Below are 13,445 nucleotides of genomic sequence, written 5' to 3' on the forward strand. Positions count from 1 at the left end.
GATTGCTTCTGTGGACAGGTGTCTTTTATACAGGTAACAAACTGAGATTAGGAGCACTCCCTTTAAGAGTGTGCTCCTAATCTCAGCTTGTTACCTGTATAAAAGACACCTGGGAGACAGAAATCTTTCTGATTGAGAGGGGGTGAAATACTTATTTCCCTCATTAAAATGCAAATCAATTTATAACATTTTTGACATGTGTTTTTTCTGGATTATTTTGTTGTTATTCTGTCTCTCACTGTTCAAATAAACCTACCATTAAAATTATAGACTGATCATTTCTTTGTCAGTGGGCAAACGTACAAAATCAGCAGGGGATCAAATACTTTTTTAGAGAGGGTGAAAAGCTTCAACCACTTCTGTACACACCTTTTCTATTCATATGCTGTTCATACTGTCTATACACACCATCATATACATATACAGTTGAAGTCGGAAGTTTACATATACCTTAGCCAAATACATTTAAACTCAGTTTTTCACAATTCCTGACATTTAATCCTAGTAAAAAATCCCTGTTTTAGGTCAGTGGGCAAACGTACAAAATCAGCAGGGGATCAAATACTTTTCCCCCTCACTGTAAATATACTCTTAAGAATCTAGCTAGCTGGGAGTTATGGAGGAATCACCATGGCTGCCATCGCTCCCACAAACAGCCGCTCAGCTTATTAATCACCCCCCTCAATCATCTGTCCTCCTTTCCCCCTGGTCGGTGGAGAAAGAGCGGTGTAAACAGAGAGTGATGGATGGAGCTAGCCTACCACAAGTATGCCACTGTTACTGTGAAGCTGCTGCTCTCTCCTTAATTCGACTCATCCATCAAACTAGATTCAGGCCATCATCACTCCATCCTAGGCTTATATATTACCAGCCAATCAAAGTCTTATATATTAACGGCCAATCAAAGGCTTATATATATAAACGGGCAATCAAAGTCTTATATATTAACGGCCAATCAAAGGCTTATATATATATAAACGGCCAATCAAAGGCTTATATATTAACGGCCAATCAAATGTTAACGGTTTATATGTGATGTGGTCAGGGATGGGCAACAACTACAAAATAGAATTACAAAATACCATAAAGGTCAATGTATCAAAAGAAACTACAAAATACTTTTATTTTCAAATGCATTTCATTAAAATATATGTACAGTGGCAAGAAAAAGTATGTGAACCCTTTGGAAATACCTGGATTTCTGCATAAATTGGTCATAAAATTTGATCTGATCTTCATCTAGGTCACAACAATAGACAAACAGTCTGCTTAAACTAATAACACACAAACAATTATATATTTTCATGTCTTTATTGAACACACCGTGTAAACATTCACAGTGCAGGGTGGGAAAAGTGTGTGAACCCTTGGATTTAATAACTGGTTGACCCTCCTTTGGCAGCAATAACCTCAAACAAATGTTTTCTGTAGTTGCGGATCAGACCTGTACAACGGTCAGGAGGAATTTTGGACCATTCCGCTCTACAAAATTATTTCAGTTCAGCAATATTCTTGGGATGTCTCGTGTGAACTGCTCTCTTGAGGTCATGCCACAGCATCTCAGTCAGGTTGAGGTCAGGACTCTGACTGGGCCACTCCAGAAGGTGTATTTTCTTCTGTTGAAGCCATTCTGTTTTTGATTTACTTCTGTGTTTTGGGTCGTTGTCCTGTTGCATCACCCAACTTCTGTTGAGATTCAATTGGCAGACAGATAGCCTAAAATTATCCTGCAAAATGTCTTGATAAACTTGTGAATTCATTTTTCCGTCTATGATAGCAAGCTGTCCAGGCCCTGAGGCAGCCCCAAACCATGATGCTCCCTCCACCAATCTTTACAGTTGGGATGAGGTTTTGATGTTGGTGTGCTGTGCCTTTTTTTCTACACACATAGTGTTGTGTGTTCCTTCCAAACAACTCATCTGTAGTTACATCTGTCCACATAATATTTAGCCAGTAGCGCTGTGGAACATCCAGGTGCACTTTTGCAAACTTCAGACGTGCAGCAATGGTTTTTTGGACAGCAGTGGCTTCGTCTGTGGTGTCCTCCATGAACATCATTCTTGTTTAGTGTTTTACGTATCGCAGACTCGTCAACGGAGATGTTAGCATGTTCCAGAGATTTCTGTAAGTCTTTAGCTGACACTCTAGGATTCTTCTTAACCTCATTGAGCATTCTGCGTGGTGCTCTTGCAGTCATCTTTGCAGGACGGCCACTCCAAGGGAGAGTAGCAACAGTGCTGAACTTTCTCCATGTATAGATAGTTTGTCTTACCGTGGACTAATGAACATCAAGGCTTTTAGAGATACTTTTGTAACCATTTCCAGCTTTATGCAAGTCAACAATTCTTAATCTTAGGTCTTCTGAGATCTCTTTTGTTCGAGGCATGGTTCACATCAGGCACTGCTTCTTCTGAATAGCAAAATCACATTTTGTGAGTGTTTTTTATAAGGCAGCTTATAGAACAGCTCTAACCAGCGTCTCCAATCTCGTCTCATTGATTGGACTCCAGGTTAGCTGACTCATGACTCCAGTTAGCTAATGGAGAAGTCATTAGCCTAGAGGTTCACATACCTTTTCCAACCTACACTGTGAATGTTTAAATGATGTATTCAATATAAACAAGACAAATGCAATAATTTGTGTGTTGTTAGTTTAAGCACACTATGTTTGTCTACTGTTGTGACTTAGATGAAGATCAGATCAAATTTGATGACCAATTTATGCAGAAATCCAGGTAATTACAAAGGGTTCACATACTGTTTCTTGCCACTGTATTTTGTATTTTAAAATACAGAAATACATTTGCAAGGAGCCGGCCCTAACAGCAACAACATTCTCAGTAAAGGTTACAAAAATGTTTTACTTGGTATGACTCTGATATGTTGTTGTTATTTACGTTAATTGAATACACTGACTTTAAGTCACTCACTCTGGATAGCAGTGTCTTCTAAATGACCAACATGTAAATACTGTCTACACGTGAATATGAATATACCAAAATGAACTGCAAAGCACACTGGGTATTATCATTGGCCTTGTTTCGGGGTTATGTCTAGATGGGACACAGCTTAACCTCACTCTCCTAACCTGCTTCGTTAATTCTCCTAACCTGCTTCGTTAATTATCCTAACCTGCTGCGTAAATTCCTCTAAACCTGCTACGAAAAGTCACTTTTGACAAAAGTTGAATCATTCCTAGACAAAATCTTGTTTCGTGGAAGAGCTCATTCGAATAATATTCAGGCTTCTGATACCAATGCAGGGTGAAAGGGGACCACAAAATGGTGAACCGCTATAAAAAAATGGTATAGAAAAGTATTTTGTATTTTGAAAATACAAATTACAGCTCTTGAAAGTATCTTGTTACAAAATACATTGGAGTGTAATTCAGCCCAGTCTAATACATGTTTCAAATACATGTAACCGAAATACTGTCCATCTCTACAAGTAGTGTATATTATTACATTTTTACATTTAAGTCATTTAGCAGACACTCTAATCCTGAACGATTTACAGGAGCAATTAGGGTTAAGTGCCTTGCTCAAGGGCACATTGACAGATGTTTCAAGTAGTCGGCTCGTGGATTCGAACCAGCGACCTTTCAGTTGCTGGCCCAACTCTCTTGACCGCTTAATTTGAAGATGTAAATAATAGGACCAGGGTAAATGTTCAGTAAGGCGACGTAGGAAGCCTGCAGTAGGAGGTTACCAGCCTATTCCATGGAATTCAGCTCTCTACACATGGTAGTAGAGAAATATATCTATTAATACTTTCCTAATCTCTCTTGACACTCCCAGCAGGATCATAGAAAGGAATGTACCCAGTTCCCTTCTCATAAGCATCAATCAAATGCAGCAGAACACTTCTCACTGTGCCCTTTGCCTATTGTGTTCAGCCCACTGAGCTTACAGAGCCCAGACTGTACGTTTTGGGAGGCGGGGAGGGAGAGCCTATTCTTGTGGGCCTGTGTTTCCTGGTCTGTGCCCACATGTGGTTCCCTCCCTGCATCCACACATTGAAGCTCAGGGAGGTTATAAAAGCCTAGGTGGTGATTAAGAAGCCACATAATGGCCTCCACAAAACCAGGAATGCGTTTAACTGCTACAGCGGCTCGGGAATCATTCTAAAGCGGAACGCCGCCATTAATATCGAGAATGATGCCACTATTCCCAGACAGGATTGTATTTACTAAATTTAGTGTATTTACTGTATTGACTATTTACTGTATTGACTGTATTTACTGTATTTAGTGTATTTACTGTATTGGCTATTTACTATCTTGACTGTATTTACTGTTATTAGTGTATTTACTGTTATTAGTGTATTTACTATTTACTGTATTTACTGTTATTAGTGTATTTACTGTATTGACTGTATTTACTGTTATTAGTGTATTTACTGTATTGACTATTTACTGTTATTAGTGTATTTACAGTATTGACTATGTTTACTGTTAATAGGGTATTTACTGTTATGTGGGTCTTGAAATTAGGGTATAAATGAGTATTAGCATAGTTTAGAAAGGAAAGGGGCATGGAAGTGCATGAGAGGCATAACCAGTATGTAGTGTAGTGTGATTACGTCTCCATGGCTTGGAGGGTGAACCGGGAAGATTAGAGCTCTACCTCCAGTGGCTGTGCTGAACTAACTACCAGATTTACATTGTTGGAAATGTGTGGATCCTTCCAAATCCAGGATTAGAGGAGTCAACCGTGCACAAACTCTGACTTCCACTCTCTCTATACTCCTCCTCCTCCTCACACAAACACACACATGTACACACACACGGTGTTGGCTTGTAGCGGCCTTATGCTCCACAGTTAGCGAAGGAGAGTGTAAGTATACACACACATACACACAGTAAACTTCCACTATCTCTTTCTCTCTACACAGCCAAACACACACACACACACACACACACACACACACACACACACACACACACACGGTGTGTCCCTGATGCCTGCGTGCTCAACACACACAAACCCCATCACTTTCCTCATTACAGGAGCTTCATGGCTTTTTAGGGGCTCTGTGGTTTATCAGGGGATTTCACATTTCCCAGCCTGCCACTTGACATGGCTCACCCAGCTGCCAGCAATCAGGCCAGGCTGTAGAGCAGAGGGCTGTAGAGGGGAAGGGGCTGCCCAGCCTCCCTAGACTCCAGGCTGCACCTTGATTTGAACCAAGCGCCAAAGAGCCACTGCTCCTGCTAAGCCCCCATAATTACAGGTCACAGATCCCCTCCTGCCTTCCACCGACATCACACACTGACCTGGCCTCGTGGAAGGACTAGAGAGAGAGAGAGAGGAGAGGGACAGCAGTCCAGAGGATTGTATCTATTTGCTTGCTAAGTTGTTGAGAGACAGTAAAAAAAAGTGTGTGTGTGTGCCCTCATGCACGTATGTGTGCGCGAGTTGCATAAGTGTGTGTGTTTATCTAATTGAGAGGTAAGCAAAAAAATGTTCCCTTTAAAGTTCCCAATAAATATCCTTCCCGTAATTTAAAACACCTGCCCGTAAACCCTGAAGGAATGCTAAATGAAACCAAGTTGCAGAGCCAGTCTCCTGTCTGGAGTCTCACATCATGACAGCAGGATGTGTAACGGCTTTAACCAGGATTAGGGAGTTCAAGCAGAACAGCCAGGGAGAAAAAAATGGCACATTAACAATACAGTACTTTTGTTCAATGCCGAATCCAGCAAGACGAGTAGCCTTAATAAGCCTTTCAACTGCACCATCAAACTTCAAGTTATGTACTTAATGGGGATTATAGCAAAGAACAAAATAACCTGATCATGTATGGAACTGGAACAATATGTGAGATCCTCGTATGTATGAAATCACATCAAATGATTGTAATCATTAGGATTGGAGCATTTGTTTTGGTGAGTAAGGGAATGGCATGACTTGCTTTCACTTCGGACCCCCAAGGGAGGGGGGGGGTGTTACCAACTGACCCCGGGGGCTGGAGACACTAACCCTCTTCGGCCCATCTCTGGTTTCGATTCCCCCGGCTCCTGTCGCCTTCCTCCCTCTTGCACCTGTCGGCCGCCAATAGACCCCCTGCCTGGGCCCTTTCAGCAACCCTGAATATATGTCCCTGCTCACTGGCCCTGCCTGGCTAATTGCTGTTGGCCCCAAAGGCCACGCTAGGCCCAGGCGCTTAGCTACTACAGCCATCGCTACCCTTAGCTAGGGCTGTGAACGTCATGGAATTTTGGATAATGCTTATTGGTCAGACAAATAACCCCAGTCACATTATAACAATTCAAAAAAAAATTAAAAAAATAAAGCACATTATCTCCTCTGCTCCTGACTGCATGTGCCGCTGCTTCAGGGACGGGCCGTTGCTAGGCAACCAAATACACATTTGCTACAACACCTTGTATGTTTCTGCAAGAAGCCAAAAAAGTTTCATCACGTTGTAGAGTCCATGTTACAGCAGAAATGAGTGATAGCTTTATTATTCATGGCTTGCGTGTTATTTATTTTATTTTTTAATTCCGGTTATGGCGGTTATTTTATTTTCATGACGGTCTTCATCCATTACCATCGGCTACATGGTTATACTGTAATTGTGCCAGCCCTTAGCCTCCCTCAGCCCGGCCAGGCTTGGTGCTCAGTGGGCTGACCTGGGTTGGCCTCCTAGCTACGTAGGCACACTGAGCCACGAACTGCCACAGTAAACCTGGAGATTAAGCACCCTGTCTACACGCAAGCCATGAATAATAGAGCGATCACTCCAGACGAGCAGGCAACAGCAGTTTGAGTCATACACACTCCTAATCCCATAGGTCGCTGCACGAACGTGGCACACACAAGCTACATTCATATACAGTGGTATGAAGGAGGCGATGCACGTTCTTGTACAGTTATGGGAATGGATATTTTACTTTATTCACACAGCATCATTAGTCAGGATATTCCATAAAATACAAGATACTCAATTAAATAATATATGCCATGCATGCAAATCATGAGGGTATCCCTCCCTATAGTATACATTCATGTGAATTATGTTTCCATTTTCAAAATACTTTGAAATGATTAAACATTTATGTGGAGAAAATGTATTCCATATGATCTGCGTAACACTTCATTATCCAATCAAATGCTTGCCCTGACAGTTAGAATTATCCATAATGTATCCATCATTTGTGCAGTGGTGCATCCCAATGTTTCCCTTGAGTGCTATGAAATAAACAGCTGCCCCCATACACTGTAGCCTAACTCACTTAAAAGAGTGCGGACAATAACAAACACCACGTGACTGACTGCAGCACTTGGAGTCTAGACGCACGAAAGAGTCCGGCTCAGAGCATCCTCGCTGTCCCGCGGAGAGATGCACCAACTCATCTCAACACGGGCTGTTTCTTTTCCTAACACTAGTTCATAAATTCACCAGGCAAGCTTAGGGTTTCAAGACGATTTTTAACAAATAAATAATACCGCTCCTACATGTGTAATAACGTTTATTGTAGCCTACACTCAGAACAGTTAAGTAAACTGTTCAGCTTGTCTGAGTCTCGTCTCCCCACCTCTGTTTTCTGCCGCTTGCACCTGCCATTCAAGCCGAGGTCTGAACTTGACATGTGTACCCTTTCGATGTAATTACAGCACATATATTGTCCCCCTTTACATTGCAGCCCAGTCCGTGACTATTGAGTCTGTGCGGAATCCATGGATGTTATTTGTCTCCATAACACCTCTGGTCGTTTACTGCGTCACCTGAGTCAGACAGAGGGGGACGTGTGGCATCGCGTCTGAACTTGTGAAAGTACTACAGTTTTAAAAAGCGCTCAGTCAGCAAGCGACTTACTTAGCTTCCTGTGCATCTGTCTCACCTGCGTGGTTATCTCCTGCATCCTCCAGCGAACATCACATGTCTGGACCCCACTGCGAGGCAGCATCCTCCAGGGTTCTGGACATCCTAGACAGCCTGTCCTGCGACATTTTTTAGTTTGGACCCCGGTGATGTCACATCCTGTCTGGGTAATACATAACCAGCCCAGGCATATCGAAATAAAATATGAGAATTGGCATTTTTTCGGATCACAAGGACGAGTTCACACGGGCAAGCAGGAAATAAGCGGCAGTCGGCGGGGAGAAATACGCCGTCCTGAAAGAACATTAAGGTGATACCCGACATACCATTTCGAGCATCTTTCCGGTGGCGACACGGGCGCATTTCACATGTATATAATCATCTGATCCACTCCCAACTTATCCCTTGCAGATCCGCAGTCGACTTTTAATTTCCTGGTACGATGTGCGCATTTTACTTTGAGGCGTAATGACAGGCAGCACCATCACCTATTGTTTTAACCTATATGTCGTTTTATATCCAGAGGCTCTATTGACCAACTGGGGGACTTTAAAGGAATAGTTAACTGAGGAATGGTAAACAGCGGTTGACGGGGAGTTCATGGAGAAAAAGAGACACTTGTTACATCACACAGACCAAGTCTTGTCCATAGTCTCAAATTACATTCCAAATTAAATCACTGACCTATTTTCCCCCTTGTAGAGTTGCAAAATGTTACACAATGTGAGAATTGTTAAGAGGCACACTTGAATTACTGTTAGAGGCTGACATGTTAGAGACAGGGCTGACTTGTAGAGGCAGGAGACCACTCCAGAGGGGGGACTGATTGAGGTTACTGATGAAGAGGGTGTAGATTAGAGACTTTTAGCAGGGCAAAGGGGAGTTTGGCTGATGGAGGTTGGTTTGGGTGTGGCCTCCTGCTTGGAGCCGGATCCTCTTTCTTTAGCCCAGGTCTCGCCTGTTTACCTTTGAACCCTGGCCCAGCAGCCCATCTCTGATCTACCGAGGGGCTCCCCTTATGGCCCGTACCCAAGCCGGCCCTGTGATAGATTGGCCATCGCCATGCCAATACTGCACAATATTTACATTTCCTGCCCAGGCGGAGGTATTCGGCGGGGTTGACTGGAGTTCAGCTGCACAGTGTGGAGCCTGCAACCGCCTGCCACCAGACCCACTGGCCCCACTCTGCAGCATGGAGACCCAAGACCCAAACATTCAGCTGGGAACATTCCAGAACCCAGACCCTCTCGCTCTCTTTGTGTTTGTGTATCAGCAAAACAGCCGCCTTCACCCGTGGTCCCGCTGTCCCTCAGCTTAACAGACAACAGAACAGTCTACGACTGCAGCTCACTGCAACCTGGGTTGGAGATATAGCCTGGAGTAATACAGTAATAATAGCCTGGATTAATACAGTAATAATAACCTGGAGTAATACAATAATAATAATAGCCTGGAGTAATTCTGTAATATTAGCCTGGAGTAATACAGTAATAATAGCCTGGAGTAAAACAGTAATAATAGCCTGTAGTAATATAGTAATAATATCCAGGAGTAAGTCTGTAATATTAGCCTGGAGAAGTACAGTAATAATAGCCTGGAGAAGTACAATAATAATAGCCTGGAGTAGTACTGTAATAATAGTCTGGAGTAATAAGCAAAACATAAACGTGCCTATGTGCATTTTTCTGTACAAATACATTGATGGACATAGAGGAAAATATTTTGCTTTTACCTGGCGAATAGCTGAATGGAAAATATTTCACTTTTATCTGGTGAATAGCTGAATGGAAAATATTTCACTTTTATCTGGTGAATAGCTGGCAAATATTTCACTTTTATCTGGCGAATAGCTGCATGGAAAATATTTCACTTTTATCTGGCGAATAGCTGGCAAATGATTCGCTTTCATCTGGCAAATATTTCACTTTTATCTCTGCTACTGGGAACCCATGCCAGACATTTCTGCTAGGAGAAAAAAATAAGATTGTTAGAAACACAAGCAGGAATGAGGCCATGGATCAAGTTTGACATTACTATCTGGGTCAGTTATATTTATGTTACATGGTGTTTCAAGCAAACAGGATTATGTACATTCATATCTACGTATGTGACTAAAGCGGGCAAATATCCAGTGTGTGTATAAGTGGGTGTACTATAGTGGTTTGTGATTTATGGAGGCTCCAGTGTGGCAGGGTTTTGAAGGGTGGTGATTGGCTGGAGTGAGCCAGGAGGCTCGAAGCAAGCGGGAGGGGATGCTATGAGGCAGGCAGTGCAACCTAGTGGTGGGAGAGAGGGACGGGGTGTATCATTGACAGTTCATCAGACACACACACACACACACACTCTGACACACACACGTCTCGAACCAGTAGCACCGAACCATGCACGTTCCCCTCCCACAACCCACACACATGCAAACAACCTGTACAGAGACCATTGTAAATTGTCAGTTTAGAGCATTATCTGTCGTATTTGTCACCCCCCCCCACCCCCCCCCCCCCCCACCCCCACACTAAATGGTGCTAATGGCAACTTAAAAGTCAATAGCTCTGTGGCTGTTCAACCTTCACAAAACAACAGCCAGAAAATGCAGACATTGTTTGGTTGTCTCCACCAGTGGACATTATATATTGGAAGTAATGGACCATACCGTTTAGCCAGACCCACGGCTGAACGGTAACTAAATGCAACATCAGAGCTCCAACCTTGATACTGTCAGAGAGCGGTCACCCCACTGTGTCCCCCCCAGGATCAGCCCCTCGCCCCCTTACAAAATTATAGCAGATTATCCCTCCTTCCAGATGTTTTATGTGAGCGATTGATGGGGCTTTATGAAGGGGGGTGGTTGATTTGGGTGGGGTGGGGGTGTACAGACCAGCCATAGACAGAGACCCTAAAGTAGAGTTTAGTAGCAGCCCAGCCTAGCCCCGCCTAGCCAACCCATCCCAGCCCAGCCTAACCCGGCCCAGCCAACCCATCCCAGCCCAGCCTAACCCAGCCTAGCCCAGCCTAACCCGGCCCAGCCCAGCCTAGCCAACCCATCCCAGCCCAGCCTAACCCGGCCTAGCCCATCCCAGCCCAGCCCAGCCTAGCCAACCCATCCTAGCCCAGCCTAACCCGGCCCAGCCTAGCCAACCCATCCCAGCCCAACTCAGCCTAGCCCAGGTAGCAACAGCCCTGTTTGCCAGTGAGGGGATTAATAATGAATTAAGGCATCCCCCCTTTCAAAAAGATATTCATGCATGCTAATGCATCCATTATTTAGGGTGTGCATACAGGCTCGCTAGTGGTGGTCGCATGGGGTTCCAAGGCTGTGGTGAAACATCCCCCTATTGTTGTTGTGGCTATGGCTGGGAGTGGGGCTAGGGCTGGCACTGGGGCTGGGGCTAGGACTGGGGCTAGGACTGGGGCTAGAGCTGGAGCTATGGCTGGGGATAAGGCTGGGACTGGGGCTAGGGCTGGGGCTAGAGCTGGGGCTGGGGCTAGGGCTGGGACTGGGGCTAGGGATGGGACTGGGGCTAGGGCTGGGACTGGGGCTAGGGCTGGGACTGGGGCTAGGGCTGGGGCTAGGGCTGGGGCTAGGGCTAGAGCTGGGGCTAGAGCTGGGACTGGGGCTAGAGCTGGGACTGGGGCTAGAGCTGGGGCTAGAGCTGGGGCTAGAGCTGGGACTGGGGCTAGGGCTGGGGCTAGGGCTAGAGCTGGGACTGGGGCTAGAGATGAGTGGGGACAGGATGAGGACGGTATAAGGATGAGGAGGGGAGAGAGGGGGGCTCCTACCACCAGACAGTCAGTGTATGGGGAGTGAGACTGACAAGTATTGTAGGGGGAGGGGTGGATTAAACAAATAAATACATGATAAGAAATAGTCACGATTGGGAGGTAGGGCTCAATGGAGAACAAAGAGGCTAAGGGGTGAGCGGGGGGGGTTGCGGGCTGGGGGTAGTTAAGTCAGCATGGATTTATACTGTTTGGACGGTCCCATTCTGGCCTGAAATAATGTTGGGGTCACGACCACTTTTTTATCCCTTTAATTCATCTGTTGGGTTTAAGTTAATTCACACTCGCACGGTCACGCTCTGGGGATAGAGTTAACCACTAGTGATCCGTAGAAACAAGGCCATCTCTTTATCTACAGGATACAGGCTAAATAGATCTGTCTGAATTTGAGTTTGAATGATCGGGCCATGTTTAGCACTGTCTATGGCTGCAGGCCAACAGACCATGACAATAAAACTATGGTATAGTTTCAACCATAGATGTAGACATACACAGAAAATAGGAATGTTGCCAGAAATAGAGAGAAATGCAGAGAAAATATGTAAGGCATCAACAGAGCCCGTGTGATGGGCGAATAGGAATAAGGGAAGTGGGGCAGAGAGCAAAGGTGAGAGACAGAGAGGAGGATGAGAAAGCTTGTAGAGTCAAGGCATCCTATGAGGCATGCCAGGTATGCACTGAGGCAGAGGACAGAGAGGAGAGAGCAATAAGGTAGAGGAGAGAGCTGAGACGAGCAGGCATCCTCATTAGCATAGATACATAGGCATCAGGCTGCCACCCGGTGGGACGGAGGTGACAGGAGGGGTGGCCACCACGGCATCCAAACACTCATCTCCATAGATACCAACAAGGACAAGGGGAATTACTGACATACCTGTCTTATCTGAGCAGAAATATCTATGCAGCATCATCTTGTAACATTTAGTAGCCTTAGCGGTCTCTTGAATTCTAAATCAAGTTCATCCCATATACAATGCTGATTGACCTGAAAATACTCAAGTGGGGCACATCCTAAAAACACTCTGTGGTTAATCAGAAACCAATGAAGGTCACTGAGTTCACTCTCTACATAGAGACTGTTGACAGAGTAGTACTAATGCCGTAGACTACTTGCACACAGGCTTGGAAAGGCTACTGAGAGGTCAATGTTTTTTGGGCCATACTCGCTCTCTTTTGCTTTGATATCTGGGGTAAGAGGTTATCAGTGTGGCTTTGTCAAAAATGTCACATGGGATAGATAGATAGATAGATAGATAGATAGATAGATAGATAGATAGATAGATAGATAGATAGATAGATAGATAGATAGATAGATAGTAAGTACTCCTGAGTAAGTACTCCTAGTAAGTACTGCTGAGTAAGTACTCCTAGTAAGTACTCCTAGTAAGTACTCCTGAGTAAGTACTCCTAGTAAGTACTCCTGAGTAAGTACTCCTAGTAAGTACTGCTGAGTAAGTACTCCTAGTAAGTACTGCTGAGTAAGTACTCCTAGTAAGTACTACTGAGTAAGTACTCCTAGTAAGTACTACTGAGTAAGTACTGCTGAGTAAGTACTGCTAGTAAGTACTCCTAGTAAGTACTACTGAGTAAGTACTCCCAGTAAGTCCTCCTAGTAAGTACTGCTGAGTAAGTACTCCTAGTAAGTACTCCTAGTAAGTACTGCTGAGTAAGTACTGCTAGTAAGTACTCCTAGTAAGAACTGCTGAGTAAGTACTCCTAGTAAGTACTCCTAGTAAGTACTGCTGAGTAAGTACTCCTAGTAAGTACTCCTAGTAAGTACTGCTGAGTAAGTAATCCTAGTATATACTGCTGAGTCTGTCATTGTCTAAAAAGTATATCGT

At 44.3% G+C, this 13,445-nt stretch overlaps 1 long non-coding RNA gene across 1 annotated transcript in view; it reads right to left on the reverse strand.

Moving 5' to 3' along the window:
• LOC106611726 (uncharacterized) overlaps positions 1–8,066 on the reverse strand; it is a 49,644-nt gene extending 41,578 nt beyond the window's left edge. Inside the window, exon 1 of the long non-coding RNA XR_001330148.2 lies at positions 7,847–8,066. This is a non-coding gene — a long non-coding RNA (uncharacterized lncRNA). The remainder of the gene's footprint in view (positions 1–7,846) is intronic.
• Between the last annotated feature and the right edge of the window lie 5,379 nt (positions 8,067–13,445).

Source organism: Salmo salar, chromosome ssa09, assembly GCF_905237065.1.
Source record: "Salmo salar chromosome ssa09, Ssal_v3.1, whole genome shotgun sequence".
Lineage (NCBI taxonomy): Eukaryota > Metazoa > Chordata > Actinopteri > Salmoniformes > Salmonidae > Salmo > Salmo salar.